Genomic DNA, 20,377 nt, shown 5'->3' with positions numbered 1-20,377 from the left:
ACGCACAGGATATCAGCTGCTCCAGGTGTGTGTGTGTGTGTGTGTGTGTGTGTGTGTGTGTGTGTGTGTGTGTGTGTGTGTGTGTGTGCAGGGCCGTTGCTACAATTCCTGGGCCCCTAGACAAGATTTACTGATGGGCCCCCCTGCGCTGAATTGTTGACGGGGGGGGGGGGGGGGGGAAGGAGCACATTGTTGACCGGGGAAAGCAATTGTTGACGGACGGGGGTGGGGGTACTATGGAAGTACTATGGGCTGGTGATATAATAATAATTTAGAGTAAAAAATTTTTTTTTTTTTTTTTTTTTTGTGGGCCCCCCCTGGGCTGTGGGCCCCCTGAATCGTCATCACCTTTCACCCCTTATCGACGGCCCTGTGTGTGTGTGTGTGTGTGTGTGTGTGTGTGTGTGTGTGTGTGTGTGTGTGTGTGTGTGTGTGTGTGTGTGTGTGTGTGTGTGTGTGTGTGTGTGTGTGTGTGTGTGTGCCCACAAGCATGTAATAAAATACATGTATGCATAATGTACTAATTGTACAAATGTTCAGGTACTAATGGAAGCTAAGGAAAACAACTAGCAATCTAATCAAACACAGCGCTTTGGAAAAATGCTTCACTCTATTAACAGCCTCAAAGGTTACAAAACAGCGTTATCTGTGCACTAGAGTTCATTGTAACCACTCCACAGTATCAGCCCCATGTTATTATTGAGCACAAGCCTGTCTTTGGATAATGATTACTCACATATTCTTAAGACTCACTATGGAGACCCCTTTCAAGAACATATCTGAGTCAAAATAGAACAGAAACAAGAAATAAGTTAAGATTGGATATAGATTTATATTCTATTGCTTTTAACTCACTATATCAATCAATTTTAAATTACTTTTCGTGCACTGAAGCTTAAGCAACAAAAAAAGGTACTTTAGTATTGTGGCATTAACGTCAGCCTATGTTCTGCTATATTTCTTATTATTCTTATACGCATTGACTTTTCCCAGCAACAAGTATGGGAAACGCGCGTAGCATACTTTAAATAACAATAAATATCAATGATAGAATGATGCATTACAAGCAAGGATTGGACCTCATGTTTAACAGCTGAAACAGATATCAGAGATTGCATCAATTCTGTTATGACATCAGTAACATTTCAAATGCTTTTTCCAAAAAGTTAGTTTTTGTTGTTTTTATGTACCGAAAAGTTTGGCAATTAAAACATCAAATTCCTTCATTCTTTCATCCTTTTATTGGTTGAAATTGGTGGAGATGAGTATTGAATGAATGGCATTGACCAAAGTATTGTGTGATTCAAAGAAATGGATACACCTATAATATATTATATATAAGAATGTGACAGCAGTTATTGCATTCGTTTGAAATGAGGCCACAAATGGGGCCCACCTTACTAACCTGAAGCAGACGTTACCTCAGCCCCCTGACTGTCAACGTCAAAGTCAGAGGATAAGTGCAGGGCAAATTGGCTTTTGGACCTAAAGGTCTTTGGCTTTCTGCAAAGTTCTTGTTTCAGTGATGAGTGTGTGTGTGTGTGTGTGTGTGTGTGTGTGTGTGTGTGTGTGTGTGTGTGTGTGTGTGTGTGTGTGTGTGTGTGTGTGTGTGTGTGTTTCTGTGTGTGTGTGTGTGTGTGTGTGTGTGTGTGTGTGTGTGTGTGTGTGCTAGTTTGTGTGTTTGCGCCACCATGTGGGCAATGTACGCCAACGCAGTAGAAACATGACAGATCCCTTCCTGCTCATCATAACCGTTCTCCAATATCCCCTTCATCTTCCTCTATCTCTATCTCTCTACCTCCATCAAACCAGTAGTCTCTCTCTCTGTATCTCTCAATGCGTGTGTGTGTGTATGTGTGTGTGTGTGTGTGTGTGTGTGTGTGTGTGTGTGTGTGTGTGTGTGTGTGTGTGTGTGTGTGTGTGTGTGTGTGTGTGTGTGTGTGTGTGTGTGTGCATGTGTCAGTCGAGGGCCTGAAACCTATACACTCCGTGGCTCAATCATATAATGTTATGATTTATGTCTGTTATATAATCTTCCTGATCCATGAAACATAAGAATTTGAAATGTAGTGAATGATTTATTTAGTAGGAAGCCGTGCAATCAGCGAGAGCTTGTGTCGGGGTCTTGCATCACTGTTGCCCCTCCCGACTGAGACGTTTGTGTTTCCTCCACACAGGAGAACGGCCAGCGGCGGTTTGGAGGGCCCCCGCCGGGCTGGGAGGGGCCCCCACCAGAGAGGGGCAGTGAGATCTTCGTTGGGAAGCTCCCCAGAGACCTGTTTGAGGACGAACTGGTGCCTCTCTGTGAGAAGGTGAGCAGGAGGAGACTCCACACACTCACAACACATGAATGCAGATTGTGTTTACTGGTCCATACGGAATATCTCTTACCCAAGTTGACCGATTAATGCTCACTTTATAGTCTTATAGTTCACCCATTATCTACATGACCTTGTGAGGTTATCAACAAAAGTGTAGCTAAGTTATCTAGTTTGGGATTGTTCACCGTATCCTATCTCTGTAAATGTTTATCATAAATCTCTCTCTCTCTCTCTCTCTCTCTCTCTCTCTCTCTCTCTCTCTCTCTCTCTCCCTCTCTCTCTCTGTCTCTCTGTCTCTCTGTCTCTCTCTCTCTCTCTCTCTCTCTCTCTCTCTCTCTCTCTCTCTCTCTCTCTCTCTCTCTCTCTCTCTCTCTCCCTCCCTCATATCCCCCTCCTTTCTCAGTTTGGTAAGGTGTATGAGGTGAGGATGATGATGGACTTCAACGGGAACAACAGGGGCTATGCCTTCGTCACCTTCCACACCAAACAGGAAGCCAAGACGGCCATGAAGCAGCTCAATAACTATGAGATCAGGTTTGTGGTTGTCATGACGTCGCCGCCCAGGCCAATGCACCTCACTTTTACACACTTAACACTCCATTGAGAAGTAGTCTATGTTCAATTATGTTCAATTAAGTACCAATGTTTAATTCATATTATGGCTGGGCGCACTAATCAACCCGTGACTAAGGGTTAGTTCCTGCCTGTGGTCAGAGGCTCCATGTTATTCATTTTCTCATTCAACCCTCGGCCTCTGTCTTCACTGTCTTATTAAGGTATGAAAGAACAGACAAATCATCGATGGAGAAATGACGTTGTGGATGTATGGATGTCCGATATCTGTGATTTCACAAATGCTAGAACTAGGCATTCACACGATCAGTCAGTTTTGAAGAAACGTCCCGTTCAACCCTTTTGAGACAATTCCCTGTCTGTCTTTAATGTCCTGTTAAAAAAAACAACGAATTTAACAGCTACAGTATCCTTAAAAATCTGTCAATCCGTGTCTGTTGTCGGTTAATTTCAAACTGCTCGACGTTTGAGGGAAAACATTGCAACAAACCAACACCGAAACGTCCTGAACGTCCTCAGGAACGGCCGTCTCCTGGGCGTGTGCGCCAGCGTGGACAACTGCCGCCTCTTCGTGGGCGGCATCCCCAAGACCAAGAAGCGCGAGGAGATCCTGACGGAGATGAGGAAGGTGACGGACGGCGTCATAGAGGTCATCGTCTACCCCAGCGCCGCCGACAAGACCAAGAACCGAGGCTTCGCCTTTGTGGAGTACGAGAGCCACCGGGCCGCCGCCATGGCGCGCCGCAAACTGCTGCCAGGTAGGGAACCGAAGGCGGCCATGTTGGATCTAACTGCTACTCTACTGATGTCATTCTACCTGCCGCCAAGGGAAGGACATTTCTACATTTCTGAACTGAATCAATCGATTGCCTCAGGATTTCTGAGGCAGTAATGAGCTTTCATTTTTTTTTAATTTCTTAAGCATTTGTTACATCAAATAAGATGAATGACTTTCCACCCATTCAAATCACAATCACAAAACCAACCTGAAAAAAAACAATGCAATTTTACATCTTAAAAATATAGGGATCTCAGTGAGGAAGGTAAAGTGATTCCCATATGCTGCGTGTATTCAAGCACTTTAGCGCATTCTGCTGAGTCACCCGATCGCCTCACCTCTATTCCAGGGTCATGGTCCGATACTGGGGAGACCTTCCCATGATAAGATATGACACAGATAAGCTAGTCAGTTTATACGCAACACGTAGATGTGTTGTGGGTATCACCACCTTATCAGAAGCGTATGGGGGAATATTATAAACTTTGTAATCTTCAATAATGTCTGTTGCTTGTTTCTTGGTGTTTTGTTCAAAAGTCAATTATTTAGACTTAATTTGTAAGTACTTAAATTCAAACAGCATGTAGCTGTGGGTAGAAAATACAATTAAATAATGAATACAAAGTAAAATGCAATGTGCAACAAAAGGTTGTTGAAAAGGGCTTCCAGTAAAGTGGAGGAATACAGGTAATAAACAGGAAGCAAGAATATTGACGAAATAAGATAACGCCTTAATAAAACGGTCAAACTAGTTCTCAGTAACAGTGTATTTCCTGATTCTTGGTAAATGAGTTGTTTAATGTTTCCTATCATTCCAATGAACTGACATATCATGTGAAATTCAGAGTTAAATGATTAGATAAAATTAAGTGTTGTTACTGGCAGCCATTTTAGCTCCACCTCCGTAGTGTCTTGTTTTGTTGACCTCAGTCTAGCTTGTTTCCCCCCCCCCCCCCCCCCCCCCAAACACACACATATTCTGAATCTATTCCCTTCGATTCCATGCATCTCTGTACGTTTCCATAGACTAGTCTTCCTTGATGTAAGGTGACATTTCTGTCTCCTTCCATTTCCTCAGGCCGCATTCAGCTGTGGGGCCACGCTATCGCCGTGGACTGGGCGGAGCCAGAGGTGGAGGTGGACGAGGACACCATGGCAACCGTCAAGATCCTGTACATCAGGAACCTGATGCTGCAGACCGCAGAGGAGACCATAGAGAAGGAGTTTAACAGCATCAAGCCAGGTAGACACTTCATATACTATAGTACGTAGTGCTGATATTAAAACGGTTGACAATAGCAGAGAGCTGATGTAGAAAGAGTTCAGCAGCATCAAGCTAGGTTGACGCTTCATATACTATAGCACTTTTAGAAGGAGTGCTGATAATAACACTGGTGACTACAACAGAGACATAATGACGAAAGTGTTAAACAGCAGTATTGCTCAGGTAGTAATAACATAATTGTAGTACCACTACAAGTAGTCGAAGTAGCAAAAGCGATACTACTACCGGTGACTTTTAAGAGTACTGCTGTGATGATAACATTTAACAACAAATAACCATCGAATCGTTTCAACTGGCTGGAGAGTCTTCACTCAAGTCGTCACGTTAATGAAATGCGTTAAAGTGACCGCCGAACGGTGTGACGTGAGCGTGAAGAGCCCTCTGCTCCTCCACAGGGTCCGTGGAGCGCGTGAAGAAGATCCGAGACTACGCCTTCGTCCACTTCACCCTGCGGGAGGACGCCATCACCGCTATGAACGCCCTCAACGGGAAGGTCAGCGCCTCCGTCCGTCTCCGGTCGGATGTTGAGACTCCGATCTGAATGTACCGATTACAGGGCCCCCCCACTCCAACCCATAAATAAGCCTTAACAATTATTTATTAGCATTTCCTCATGTCTATCAGTGTCGGCGCCCCAGTCTAGTTTTCTACCTGTTCTGTGAGCCGCCCCCCCCGTCACAACAACCCCTCGCTCTCTCCCCCCCCCCCCCCCCCCCCCCCCCCCCCCCCCCCCCCCCTCCCTCCAGCTGATCGAGGGATCCCCCATCGAGGTGACCCTGGCCAAGCCCGTGGACAAGGACAGCTACGTGCGCTACACCCGCGGCACCGGGGGGCGGGGCAGCTCGCTGCAACAGACCGGACTACACCGCCTACGCCGTGGGACAGGTGAGCAGGGCGGGGCCACCGCCGTCCGCCTTCAGCACAACGGTACAGAGGACGCCTCCGCTCAGAGCTCTGAGTGTAGCAGCGCTTCATTATACGGGGGCCTCATCTACTGCAGTTGTGTTCCAACCTGCGGTACGCGTGCCGCTGGTGGTACACGAGGGTCCTGCAGGGGACGCGTCTGAATTTATTCTTGAATTATATGAATATCCTCCTATCCTCTGTTTACCTCTGTTTGACTTCTGGCTTAGGTAATCGTGTGCCAAGTGGGCATTGTCATTTTGATCAGCTAGAGCATGTGTATTTATAGTTGTGTTTTTTACCATTTTCCATATGAGGATGTCTGCGAAAGGTCTTCATGACAATTTAGTGGTCCACCTAGAAGTCTAAGGTTGGAACCACTGCTCTACTGGATTATCACAATTGAGTGCCGGTCTTAATGACTCAAATATAAATGTAATGTGTCTGTTTTTTTCTAACACCCTTGCTTATTATCTTATCTAATCTATCTTGACTTACTAGTTATTCTCTCTCTTTCTATGGATTTTTCTAATGAGGTTTTTCATCGAAAGTTATTTAATTGCGTTATGCCTGTTAAATGTCTGTCATTCTTATTTTCTTATTGATCACATTATTTTCACTTAAACCAACTCCCTACCGCCCTCCCTCCCTCCCTCCCTCCCCTCCCTCCAGGTGTACGACCCCACCGCGGCCTACCTGGGCGCGCCCGTGTTCTACGCCCCCAGGCGTACGCGGCCGTGCCCAGTCAGTTCCGCTTCCCGCCCTCCAAGGCCCCCATCGGGGGGCGGGGCCTCATCAGGACCGCCCTCCGTCAGAGGTGAGGCAGGCCCCAGCACTCACCGTTTAGTTTAGCTGCGTTATATTAGAGTTATTGAATACCTTCATATTTCATTATTATCATACAAGGTGTAATTGTGAACACATCTACCGTTTGTAATCAAAAGCCTTGAAAAGAGCCTTGAAATTTGTTTTCTCACATTATGGTAATCACCAATCTGGTTTCCAGACCCACTTTTTGAGTGGCTTTGAGCATTGATTTATTATTTTGGAGTTTCATTTTGTCACTCAAAATTGAATCATGACATTTTTGAATAACAAAGTGCACATGAATAACAGGGTTTATGTGTTTGCACTCCATATTGTTAAATTAGATATCTGATTGACGTACTTTACTATCTGTATCTCGCTGCGCCTGCATATTACAGTCTACAGACTGAATCAGAAACACAAATAAGGAAATTTATGTTTCAGTATTACTATCAATCCATTTGAAATCAAATCACATTGAAATTTTCTTTGATAAGATCAAACCAATGATCAAAGGTCCAAACCATCTTCACTTCAAATTCAGAACCTGTGGTTGGATCAAGGAAATCCACCTATTTCATCAAGGTTCTGATAATGAAAAATCAAGTCCAAAGTGCTCATTCGTCTAATCAATGAAAAAACCAATGATAAAAAAAACGTTGTGATCATTCAAATTGACCTCCCAGCAAGCAGAGCCTTTTGAGGAGAAGAATCATGTGACTGTACTGTGCTGGCTAAGCAGAAATCATTCAGCGACATGGTTGTAGCCTCCACCTCACTGAACCTCGCTCCGTGGACTAGCTGATTCATAATATTTTATTTGATTGGGAGGGTCCATACTCTACACATTTGAGTAGAAGCAACACATTTAAATTATATTGCATTCAATTAAACTATACAATATTATGCATGATTAGACTAGATTAGTTTAGATTTGATTAGAATTGAATTATTTTCAATTAGAATAGATTAGCATTATATAAACTAGATACCATTACATAAAACAAGATTATACGACTAAACTCAATTTTAAACTAGATTAGACTAGATAAGATTAGACACATAGGCCTACAACATATCAACGTTGGCTCATCGAAGCAGTCCCTGATTCTGGCTACAACCATCTCCGCACCTCAGGCTAATTTGTTTTTGCTTTCCTCCAACGTTGATTTCCCGTGATTTGATTGATTTCAATGCCCTCTTGGTTTTCCTGTAGAAATTTACATGACTGTACCTGTAGGGGCTGCTGGGGTGCGGGGTCTGGGGGGGAGGGGCTACCTGGCCTACGCCGCCGCGGGGGGCGTGGGCGGCGTGGGGCGCATGGTGGCGCCCGGCGGGGGCATGGGCGCCGCCTACGGGCTGAAGGCGGACAAGCGGGCGGAGGACAAGCTGTACGACCTGCTGCCCGGCATGGAGCTCACCCCCTTGAACCCCTCCGCCATGGGCCTCAAGCTCCCCGAGATAAAGCACCCGCCACAGGTGAGTGGCCGCGCCCGGGGGGACACTGGTTGGCGTCGGAGTCGTTTGTTCCGGGACGATTGAGAGAGTAACAATGAAGACCGGCCGATTTGGATAAACCGAGGAATAATATTTTTCTCGTTTTCTATGCAGCCGTGAAGTTTTGTGAAAGAGACAAACCAATATTTTAGCCACAAACAGGCAGCTCTACCTCTACAAGCGCCAATGACCGTTGAAACAGAGCGACTATTAACAACACAAATATAGGCGGATCGACATTTAGTAGGCTATCGCTCGGAAAAGATCGGAACTTCAACGCCCTTTTCGGTTTCATGTTTTCGGCCGACGCGAGACAGTATTTCAGCTTCGTCATGTGCAGTGTCCACCGTGTACACGTATACCACCGTGCTCCCCGTGGTCTCCCCCTGACTCTGCGTCCCTGCCCCGGCCCCGGCTCCAGGTGCTGGAGGAGGTGTGTCAGAAGAACAACTGGGGCCAGCCCGTCTACCAGCTGCACTCGGCCATCAGCCCTGACCAGAGGCAGCTGTTCCTCTATAAGGTCACCATCCCCGCCCTCGCCACGCAGTACCCCAACGTGTGAGTCCATCAGGACGCAGACAAACGCTTCTTTGTGGGCCTTTTGTGGGATTTCATATCAATTTCAGAAAATGTCGTTTCAATGCGATCGCCAGGGTGGATCAGGTGAATCTCTCCATCTCTCCCTCTCTAAATGTATCATTGTAAATATTTGTATTAGGTATTACAGTATACTTTTGCAGTATTTATGGATGGCCAGATGAGGGATGAAGGGGTGATGGATGGAATGATTAATGGGGAGGGGTGGACGGTACTAATTATAGTATTCTGCACAATACACATGCACAATAACACAATTTATTTCCTTGTTGACATATGTCTCTCTCTCTGTTTGCTCCGGGTCCCCCAGCCATCCGTTCACCCCTTCTAAGCTGTGCAGTGCTGTAGACGAGGCCAAGGTGCACGCAGCGGAGCATGCGCTGCAGACCCTGGGCCTGCCAACAGATGGCGCTGCCGACCTCGCTGCCGCCAACGCTGGCGTAACTTCAGTGGCCTTCCCAGGTATGTGAAGGTCCGTACCCCAAACCCCAACTAACTATTTCCATAAAACCTTAACTTTTTTCTTTCTTTTCCTTTTTTTTCTCCTGCCATGAATTAAAAAAGTTGTACTAACCATGTCCGTGAATTATTGAGTATAAGTATATATTATTTTTTTGCAAGAGGAATCTATTCTTATTGTAGACCTACCTGGACGTTTTGTAGGTTCAGGAATCTGTAGGTTCAATATAATAATAAACACGGGTTAGCACCTTTCAACGCGAGTAATAAAGTGCTGAGCATCAGAGTCAAATGCCCTCAACAGAATGTGGATGCATTGTAATGACGGATAATAAATAATACATTGTGAGGATTCTCCCCCCTCCTCTGTTTCCAGGCTACCCCTTGGCCACCCCCTCCACCACGGCCCAGCTGAAGCAGGCGGTGTCTCTGGGCCAGGACCTCATGGCCTACAACCACCTACGAGGGATACCCCGCCTTCGCCATGGCAACCCGCCACGCTGACGGATACGGGGTGTTCTGATCAAAACTGACTTTGGTAACAACAGATTCGGCGCATTTGAATGTTAACATAAATTAAAGGAAGTGGGGAGGTTGGGGAGTTGACAGAGAAAAAGTTAGGGTTTTTAAAAGATTTTGAAGGTCCAAGGAAACTTTCCTTGAAGATTTCATCATTCTGACTGCTGGTTGGTAGTTATTGCCAAAGATTGTTTCTTTCTGACAATTTTATTTTAGTAATTTTTTACCTTTCTTTCCTTTTCAAATAGATTATCTCATATTTACAATCACAAGCTGAAATTGTATTAATTATTTGAATGAATTATTCCTTGAATTTCCTTGAAAGCCAATAATTAAACCGAATAATGATATAGGTGTGTAGTGTTTTGTGGCTGTCCTTGACAACTATTTTGGGAATGGGTTCTTTTTCTATAGGTATTTTTCTAAGTGGATTTGTATTTTTTATTATAGAAGATATTAAGAAGATAAGCGTGTTTACTTTTTATTACAAAGAACAGCCATCATCTTTGTTATTTTTCCATTAGTTATCTGTACATAACTAAAATAAAAGACCATATTAGTTAAATACATTGTTTTCTAATCCAATTCCCGCAATATTTCAGTTGCATATGTAGGCCAATGTAATGTATTTGTTGTTCTTAGTTTAACTTATTCTGTCCCGTGTTCGAGATGTTTTCTTTGAACAATGTGGAAGCAAATGCCATGAAGAGGAAAAAAGTTCTCCCTCGTGAGATGTAGTATTGTGTTTGGTGTATAGAAAACATAATCTGCTGAGATATATTTTCACTGTTCTCTACAGGCCCTGGTAGTGAGGTATGTAAGAACTGAAGTATTAGGTTTTCCCAAGGGCATTTAGAAGGAGCTGTGTTGGTACTTAATACCTTCATGGGTTTTTCTGTGGTTTAATGATGTTTGTATATTTACCCATTCTTGTGGTGTATTACTTTTTTCCATTCCATTCTTGAAGCCTAGCCAGAGAAATGTATGTCCCAACTCTGTCTCTAGACCTGTACAATTTGAAATGTAAAGATGCCATAGGCGTCCCAACAACAGAGAGCCTTGCCAGTTTTCTCAAATGTTGTAATGTGAAAATGTGGTTTGCATGTTAAGAGACAACTCGTTGCTGTTTGAAGTACACACAGGTATCATTGTAAAGGTCTATTCCTCATGACATTGTTGATGTAGATCAGTCTTCCACAACTACCTTCTTGTAACAAAAAGAAACCCCCCCTTCCATTCATGAATTAACAATTAGCCTGCCAGTTCCTGTCTGTGAACACTAGCGTCTATTTTTGGGAGACAAAGTAAACAATCCAAAAAAGTTATAGATTTGAGATGAGGGACCCTGTATTCCACCTAATGCTAATTACATTACCACCTTCATGTTTCCTTGGGTCACATGACATTGTACATTGCGTTTTAGATACATTGATATAACAAGAATATAAAAACATTCATCCCTTTTGATAGTGTGCAAACAGTTAGCTTTCGTGATATTCTGTTATAAGCGCCTTTGTTTGGTTTGCCAGACAAGTTTAGTGAAGTTTCAATTAACTTATTATGCCAGAGCTTACAGGAAAAACAGACTGATTGGTGACATCATGTTAGACACGAGCAATCTATCTCAGATCATCAGTTAGTAACTTATACGTCTCAGGTTGGCTCTTGTGTTTCTTTCAAAACACACATGAACGACACATTCTAAACTTTGAACTAGCCAAAGCAGTGACAGTATTAAAAGTGTGTGTAGCACTTAGAACTTATTTTTATACAGATTTTCTTTCTTTTTTAGCATTTTTTGAGGATATTTAAAAATAAATTCTCTGTGCTCTAATAATTTGACTGGAGACATATAACTTGCGGTTCGGCTAATGAATGAATTGGTTTTGACAGTGATTTGTAATGGTGAAGCCAAAGTGTACACTAGTAAAATGGCTGTATTCGAAGAAAACTGCTTTGATGATTCTAATGCGCCTTGATCGATGATCGCCCCAATATAATGAATAAAACAACATTTGAAAAAATGAATGATTGTATTGATTTGAATGACATTGAAATAAAAGCAAGGTTGGGTGAGTTTATTTTTAGATATTTAACGATAGACGTTGTATAATAATTATTATATAAACAAATTTGTACTTACAAGTCAGTACTCAACTGAACCAAATTATTATGGAATGAAGATCATGACATAACAACATACTGTCTGATGATCAGTTTTATTTACATAATGAGAGTCGCTTTACTTGATTGATAGCATACAGTTATTTCACTGTCAATCTGGAGGCCATTCATTCTTGCAAAAGATATATTACAAATGCGTTTAGATCCTGTTGCTTTTAGAAGGGTCAAACAAGATGTCATGTGATTTGAAATGCTTCAAGAGGTCACCGTCAAGCCGGTCAAATGTCAAATGCTTTGAACTTAAATTCCTCCATTCGTCCATCCATACATCCATTTACCTATATATCCATCTATCCGTCATCTAAATCTCTTGGAGCCATAAACATGGTATACCTAAATCATTTACTCACTCCTATCACTGCATTTCCATCCCTTCCAGCTCATTATTCACGTATGAGCGCTTCAGTAGTAATATGTGTGTGAGACGGCGAAGACGTCGGAGCTGCCCTGGTAAGCTGTGATGAGGGGCCGGAAGCCGACCATCTTCTTATAGTGTCCGAAGTGCTGGATCCTGTAGGAGCCCTGCTGGGCAGAGGCGGGGGATTTGTGACACCTCCACCGTGGCATTGCTCTCACGGTTTGAAACCCTTTACCCAGTGGAACCTGGGCGGGGAGGGGAGAGGGGAGGGAGGGGTGAGGATGAGGGGAGGCGAGGAGATGAGGACAGCGGGGGGGTGAGGATAAGGGAGGAGGAGAGGAAGAGGAGGGAGAGGGGGGGTGAGGATAAGGGCGGAGAGGAACGGGGAGAGGGGGGGTGAGGATAATGGCCGAGAGGAGGGGAGAGTGAAGAGGGGAGAAGGAGGGAGAGGGAGGGAAGGTGAGGAGAGGAGATGCGGGGAAGATGGGGGGGTGAGGATAAGGGAGGAGAGGAGGGGAGAGGGAGGGAGAGGGGGCGAGGCGGAGAGGGGAGGAAGGGCGTGGGAGGGGGGGCAGGGGGGGGGGGGAGGGGGGCAGAGGAGATGAGGGGAGAGGGGGGGTGAGGCTACGGGATGGAGAGGAGGGGAGAGGTGAAGAGGGGAGAAGGGAGGAGCTGGGAGGGAAGGTGAGGAGAGGGGAGGAGAGGAGATGAGTGGAGAGGGCGGGGGGGGTGAGGAGAAGAGATGATGGGAGAGGGGGAGAGGAGAGGAGGTGAAGTGAGGAGTGGAGTTGAGAGGAGAGAAGAGGGGAGGTGAGGAGAAGGAGGGGAAACGATGGACAGGAGTTGATGTGAGGCGCAGAGATGTTAGAGGGAGGTGGGTAGGGGTAAGCAGAATGAAAGAGGAGCAGAGAGGAGGAGTAGTAGGGGAGAGGAGTGACAGGTGAAGAGAAAGAGTAATCGACAAGACTACAACCTGGTAGGAAACGCACGGCTCACCTGGTTCCCCATGCTGCATCAGTGACTGAAACCACTGCCCAGCTTGAGGAGGTGTTCTGGAACACCTCCACTGTGACAAAGGTCTTGTCTCTCTGGAACAGGCCAGTCAGAAGAGTGAGAGAGCAGACACAGCTATGACGAGGATGAAGATGGGGAGGAGATGAATAGAATACTGAAACAATGAACGAGTATAACTTAACTATGCATCACCAGAATGCCTGGGGTTATCCTGCTACAAATGTGACAGGAGACTACGGCACCCTGTGTGAACCACAATAGCCCACAGCCAACAAGTGAGCCACTTGAATTCTAAAGAGATTTGAGGATTTTTGTTTAGGTGGTTTCTATGTTTGATGCGGTTGGTGTGTGTGTGTGGTGTGTGTACTGTGTGTGTGTGTGTGTGTGTGTGGTCTGTGTGTGGTGGTGGGCTGTGTTGTGTGTGTGTGTGTGTGATGGTGTGTGTGTGTGTGGGTGTGTGTGTGTGTGTGTGTTGTGTGTTGTCTGCCTGCATATTATGTTGTTGTGTGTGTCCTTACCACTCTGTAAACAGGCAGCACTTGCTCACAGCACTTGTCAAAGCTGCTGTTGACAGGTTTCTTGTCTACGGGCGCAGCAGCAGCAAGTGGGGGCAGGTTGGCAAAGGTCGGAGGCATCAGGGCCCCCTCTGGAGCTCTGACTCTGTACCCTACCGACACACCGACCAACGAAGAAGAAAACCATACAACAGGGCAGAAGAATCGATAAACAACTTTGAGAGCGAAAAGCAGATGGACGGACGCAAAGACAGACAGACGGATGGGAGGGTACGACCTGTGCGATGGCCCTGGCCCGGTTTGTGTATTTCTGCGGTATGCACCCAGCGTGTGCGGGCCGTAGATGGTCGACACGCCCCTTCGTACCTCTGGATCTGAGTAGGGATACAGTCCTAGGGGGCCGTCATGAGGACCCCCTTTACCCCTGAAGACAAACACAAACACATCACACACACACATACATACTGGTACTCTTCGTACTTGTTGATTGAGTGTGTGTAGGTGTTACTCAGGCCTGCGTATGACCATCCGTTGTGTCTTCAAATGAACTTCCAGAAAGCCAGCTCACGAAAAACACACACAGCCCACAAAAACCACGTATAGTAGTTGGTTAGTTAGTTAGCTATAGAGTTTGTTTAGCGCTCGCCTCGAGCGTGCCGTGCGTGGGTGTGTGTAGTATTGTATGGTCACCTGTTGATGCCTCTCTTGTTTCTTCTCCCTGACTGGTTCTGTTGAGACACATAGAGAAACATGATGATCCTTATCAGTGTTGCTAGCGTGTAGCCTACCAGCTGAGCCTCATTCATGTAGCCTGTAAGCTAGCAGAGTAGCATTAACTGAATCTGATGTCATGCTCTTACGTCATCTCTCCGGCACGGCAACCACGGCAACAGAGCCGATAGTGATGATCTGCACGTCCACTATTTCAGGATGCAGGAACGGGCCAGGACATCTGGGAGACAGGAAGTAATCAGGGCCAGACAGTAAGTCATGAGTCTGTCATTACGTCATCATGTAATTTGATGCTCTACAGGCACCAGTGTTTTGCTGCCGACCTCTCCGGTGCTGAACAAGATGGGTTTGGGTCGGTGGCATTCTTGCGTCTCATTGGATGGTTCTCCCACCAGGGCGTTCCTTATACCATCCCAGAAGGGGTCGCCTTCCACCGCCCTAACACACACACACGCACAGAGTCAGGTGCACCAACACACATACAAGTTTCGCCATCATCATTGTTATCATTATCCTCCTCCTCCTCCTCCACCCTACTCCTCCTCCACCTCCCACCTCCCCCCCTCCTCCTCCTACCCGTCCTCCTCCTCCCCTCCTCCTCCTCCCCCTCCTCCTCCTCCCCCCTCCTCCTCCTCATAGTGTTGGGTTCCATCCTGACCCTGGGTGAAGTTCAGGTCCCCTCCTCCGTCTGTGGTCCCTGCAGCGAAGCTGTGGCCCAGCGCAGGTTTACAGGTCCTGGCCTAACATCCATACACGCACACGCACACACACACACACACACACGCACACACACACACACACACACACACACACACACACACACACACACACACACCCATACCCACGCAAGTGCTTGTTTTACTATCAAGGAACGGCTATTTATCACATTGGGCCTTCAAGGTATTCAGATATGGGTTGTTAAGGAAAGGGCAAAGATTAGGCCTCTCCTCAAGGATGATAGGGTAGTGTACACACATGCACACACGCAGGCACTCAAACCCCCCCCCCCACACACACACACACACACAACACACAGGTACAGCCACAGGCCACAATCAGACACACACACAAACAAAAACAATATGTGTGAGTGCATGGTTGTCTTCTTGTGTGTGTGTGTGTGTATGTTTGTGTGTGTGTTTGGTACTGTTTGTTAATGCGAATGTGTGGGTTTGTGCCTGGGTTTGTGTATGTGTGAGTAAGTGAGTGTATGCGTTTGTGTAATTGTGTGTGTATTAGTGTGGCTTTGTGTGCTGGCTGACCGTATGTGTTGAGTTGATCTGTACGGTGACATCAGTCATGTTGACCCACTGATGAGCAGCATGCAGAAGAACCCTGTCACTTCCCAGTCTGCCTTACCATACAGTTCCTAAAGGGGGCAGCAACCACACACCAGAGGAGAACAACGCCAAAAGAATGATTGGGAAGATGAGAATGTGATTTTACATCTTGTAAGCTCATTATAATCACGCCAATAATGTTTTATTTTATTTGGCCAATATTATTTCTTAGTATAGGATTATATAGTATTAAATAGTTGTTAATTTTCAATTGAAATCTTATCAACAAAACAGCATTCCTCACCAGCAATTTATTTTTGCTGTCTGATGACTTCTACCACATTGGCAATGTCAATCAACAATACGAAACATTTAAAAAAAATAATAATAATCTTAGCATATTTCTACTCTCTCTCACATAGAAACAAGGACAAGAGACTTCAATGGGTTAGCACACAGCTGCCTAGCATATTTTTGGATTAAATGACATTCCACCTATATAACTTCTCCTTCTTGAAGCCTGTTCTGACTTAGAGATTCCTATTAGAGAACTAGGATACCATCTGTCTGCCATTTCACATCATCTTTAGAAGGCAGATGTGACATTTTGCCAGGCTGCATCAAGGACAGACAGACAGACAGACAGACAGACAGACAGACAGACAGACAGACAGACAGACAGACAGACATAAGGGTGCCGTGCAGTACTTAAAGGGCAGACAGACAGACAGATAGACAGAGGGGCAGAAGGATAGTACTTAAAGGAAAGACAGACAGTACCTTGGCCTTCTTGTAGATGTTGTGTCCGATGAGTCGGGTGCTTTCAAACATGTCCTCACCCGGGCCATATGCTTGACACATCTTTGTCTACACACACAGTCACATACACCCATATAGACACATTTAATTTGGTGTGTATCTGTGCGTGCGTGCATGCGCGCGTGCATGCGTGCGCTCACCCCTCCTATAGGACAGGAGCTGTTGAGGTAGTCGCAGGGCAGACCAGTGTTGGCACACACCGGGCCTCTGGTGTTGGGACTGACGTCGCCAAGGTTACTGGAGGAAAACCCAGCCACAAACGGACCCTGAAGCAGACAAGAAGACAGAGGGATGGACAGAGGGATGTAGGCTCAGTAAAGAATAACTTGATTGCGGTAACTTTTGGTATATTTTATATTAGATATCACTGAAATGTAAAAAGTGCAGAAAAAACACACAAAAACACAGACACAGACACCACACACACACGCACACCTTTCCAGGTAAGGACCCTCTGTTCTTGTCCTGTTCTAAAAGGTAGGCGGCGTATCCCATGTTGTCGCTGCTGATCATCTGATTGGTGTAATTCATACTGACAGCGTGGACAGCGAACCAGCTGACAGGAGGGGCGGGACATTCATTACTTGCAAAACAATTACATACGGAAACAATTCTGAAAGGAGCAGCTCATTCCCTCCTTGTTCAGAGTTTCTTTCCAAAGTCGGGGTACGTTCTGTACCTCAGCATACCAACACCATCTCCGTCCAGATCCGTCAGCCTGAGCACCACCACCTGTTTGTCCGTATTGGTTTCATACCTTATAGACGATGAGAAATGGAATCAATACGCTTGAGCTTTATCTGCACACATTGCATACGAAATGCATTGAGTCTGTTATGTCATCATCATTGTAATGATGCACCACAGCGCCGTCACCACTTACACCACCACCACCACCACCACAATATCCAAACTCATCACCAACACCGTCATCAGCGTAACCCCCACCACAATCACCACCAACATAGTCAGCATCAGCAGAACCAACATCATTATGGTCATCATCAACACCACCACAATCAGCATCACCACCACGGTCACCCCCCCCACCACCACCACCACCATCAGCATCAACATCCCCACCCCATTCACCACCACCTCATTCAGCATCATCATCACCATCATCCTCATCATCCTCCTCATCATAACCATCACTACCCCCACCCCCACCAGCCCCTCCAGGTCCTCCTCCAGCCCACCTGTCCCTCTCCTTCTGGGGGTTGTTGAGGTAGGACTGGGGGCTCCTGTTCAGGCTGCTGTCCTCCAGGGCTCCTTGGCTCATGTAGATCCGGCCCGGCCTGATGCTGCGGTGGGCTCTGTCTACGCTCTGGAGACCAACAGAGCGGTGTTACTCATTCATTGTAGTGACAAAGAGATTGACAAGGACGTGCTGGGCTATGGCTATCCTCTGAAATTCAAATGGCGTCTTCATCCATCTTATTTGTGTCACAGTGTGTGCATCACACACACACACCTGGACGATGCCGTCCACCAGGGCCTTGACGGCGGGCTTGACATAGCCCTTGCTGGAGATGATGAACAAGGTGTACTGGAAGTATCCGGCCGGACCCCCATGGGTGTGGGTCCCACTCAGAACCACGTTGTCCTGGCGATACAGGGTCCCATACTTCACCTGAAGGGCCTTCAGCACCTGCAAGAGACAATATATATGCATATTTATATCAATAAATGTATGTCTATACATATACATATATATACATATACATATATATACATACATATACATACATACATACATACATACATACATACACTGTATATATATAATGAATATCAGGAGATATAAGAAGATAGAGACAGACAGTCAAACAGATAGAGAGGCAGACAGACAGATCAACAGACAGACTCACAGAATTACAGCGAATTGGAAAAAGGTGAGACAGACAAAAGAAAAAAATCTTTATAGATATGTAACAGGAGATACAGTGAGATGGACAGACAGACAGACAGACAGACAGACGTCCAGCAGAAAGCCAGACATGACACAGTGATAAAACAGAAAGTCAGAAATATTGCCCTTCCTTCCGCCATTGATCTACTGTCCAAAAGACAGACTGACAGACAGACCTCAAGTCTCAGCCTCTGAGAAACCATCCCGATATCGGCGGTGATGAAGACCACCCTCTTATGCCCGTCGTCCACGATGAAGGCCTGCTGAACAGACGGGTGTGGATGCCGGCCGCTGTCTGCTGGGGAACAGCATAGCCCATCTAGTGGGGGGGGGGAAGAGAGAGAGAGAGAGAGAGAGAGAACGAGAGAGAACGAGAGAGAGAGAGAGTAAGAAACGTTAGAGATACAAAGACAGAGCGGGAGTAAGAGAGAGTGAGAGTGAGAGTGAGAGTGTATGTGTGTGCTTGCGACAAACAGACCAGAGGGATATCAGCAGGAGGTCCAGTACAATCGGCGCGACCCACCCCGATCAGGTAGGGGGGGTCCTGGGAGGGAACGGTTGGGTATGGGTCTTTAGAGAGGAAGAGGGAGAGGAGGGTGAGGAGGGAGAGAAGAGGAGCGGACAGGAGGAGGAGAAGAAAGAGGATACCAGAAAGAATTAATGCAATGTATGTATCACAACAGTGTGTTACTACAGTGATTAAGACCCTCCTGATTTATGTAGATATTTGTATGTATACAGATATGTTTTCACATGTGTGCTTGGCTGTGTGTGTTTGCATGTGTAAGCATCTTGGCCTGTGGTGTGTGTGTGTGTGTGTGTGTGTGTGTGTGTGTGTGTGTGTGTGTGTGTGTGTGTGTGTGTGTGTGTGTGTGTGTGTGTGTGTGCGCTTACATGTGATTGCCTGAGTCAAGAGTGTGATCAATGTCACAGTGACAGCGGCAACGGTGAGGAATATGAGCACCTTGAACACCAATAGACAAGAGAGACCACAGCACAGTACGCGCCGCACATCCATGGCTCTGTAGCCCACACAAAGGCATGCACACACAAACAAAAAAGTATGCTTAGACTCATATACACATGCACACACTTACATGTGCATGCATAGTAGACACATATACACACACACACACAAATACACAAAGATGTTCTCAGACACAGTAACTTATATTTAAGGTCGATATGTATTGCAGTACTTCATGCTAAAATGGCCAAAATAATGAAGTCGTCAAAACAAGGCATACTAATCTATTAGTGCAATATGTAGAAAGGTCCACAGAACTGCAAAGAAGAACGCTACGTTTGGATATTAATAGAAAGACACACTCAAGGGAGATTACTACAACAATGTGTTTTTCCACTACTACTAGTACATATATAGCCTACAAGTCCATCCAGACACTTTTCCACCTGGCATTAAACTTAGACTTAACGACGTACAAAATGCAATATAAAAGTAATACAAGTACAACTTACATTAAGCAGTTTTAAACTTTTCCTGTTAATCCTGCAACGTGTTTACCAGAATGCTCTATGGATGGGAAGGGAAAGGTTTCCCACAACACTGTTACATACCTCTCCACTCTTGGCTTATCAGAGATGAGGACTGTAAAACCTGCTTTGACCAAGAGTTCAGGTGGTTATACAACTGGCGCTGACCCATATGTTTTGATAAGATGTAGGTGTGTTAACAGTCACCATGGGGCGACAGGGAAATGACACATTATTAACCCATTATAGGGTACAACATCATAAGACACAGACAGGTAGACAGAAGGACTGATACAGACACAGACATACAGGTAGGCAGGCACAGGCAGG

General features: G+C 45.7%; 1 protein-coding gene and 2 pseudogenes across 2 annotated transcripts in view; 1 reads left to right on the top strand and 2 right to left on the bottom strand.

Annotated features, from left to right (window-relative positions):
* The window catches only part of LOC130370988 (APOBEC1 complementation factor-like), a 16,204-nt pseudogene extending 5,889 nt beyond the window's left edge, over positions 1-10,315 (top strand).
* The window catches only part of LOC130370987 (cGMP-dependent protein kinase 1-like), a 298,669-nt gene that overhangs the window by 124,379 nt on the left and 153,913 nt on the right, over positions 1-20,377 (bottom strand). The gene's annotated exons all lie outside the window — the stretch shown is intronic.
* LOC130370986 (neutral ceramidase-like) lies at positions 12,152-20,368 on the bottom strand (annotated as a pseudogene).

Source organism: Gadus chalcogrammus, chromosome 18 (assembly GCF_026213295.1).
Source record: "Gadus chalcogrammus isolate NIFS_2021 chromosome 18, NIFS_Gcha_1.0, whole genome shotgun sequence".
Taxonomy (NCBI): Eukaryota; Metazoa; Chordata; class Actinopteri; order Gadiformes; family Gadidae; genus Gadus; species Gadus chalcogrammus.
The sequence above is the reverse complement of the archived record's forward strand: the minus strand, read 5'-3'. Positions and strand labels throughout refer to the sequence as shown.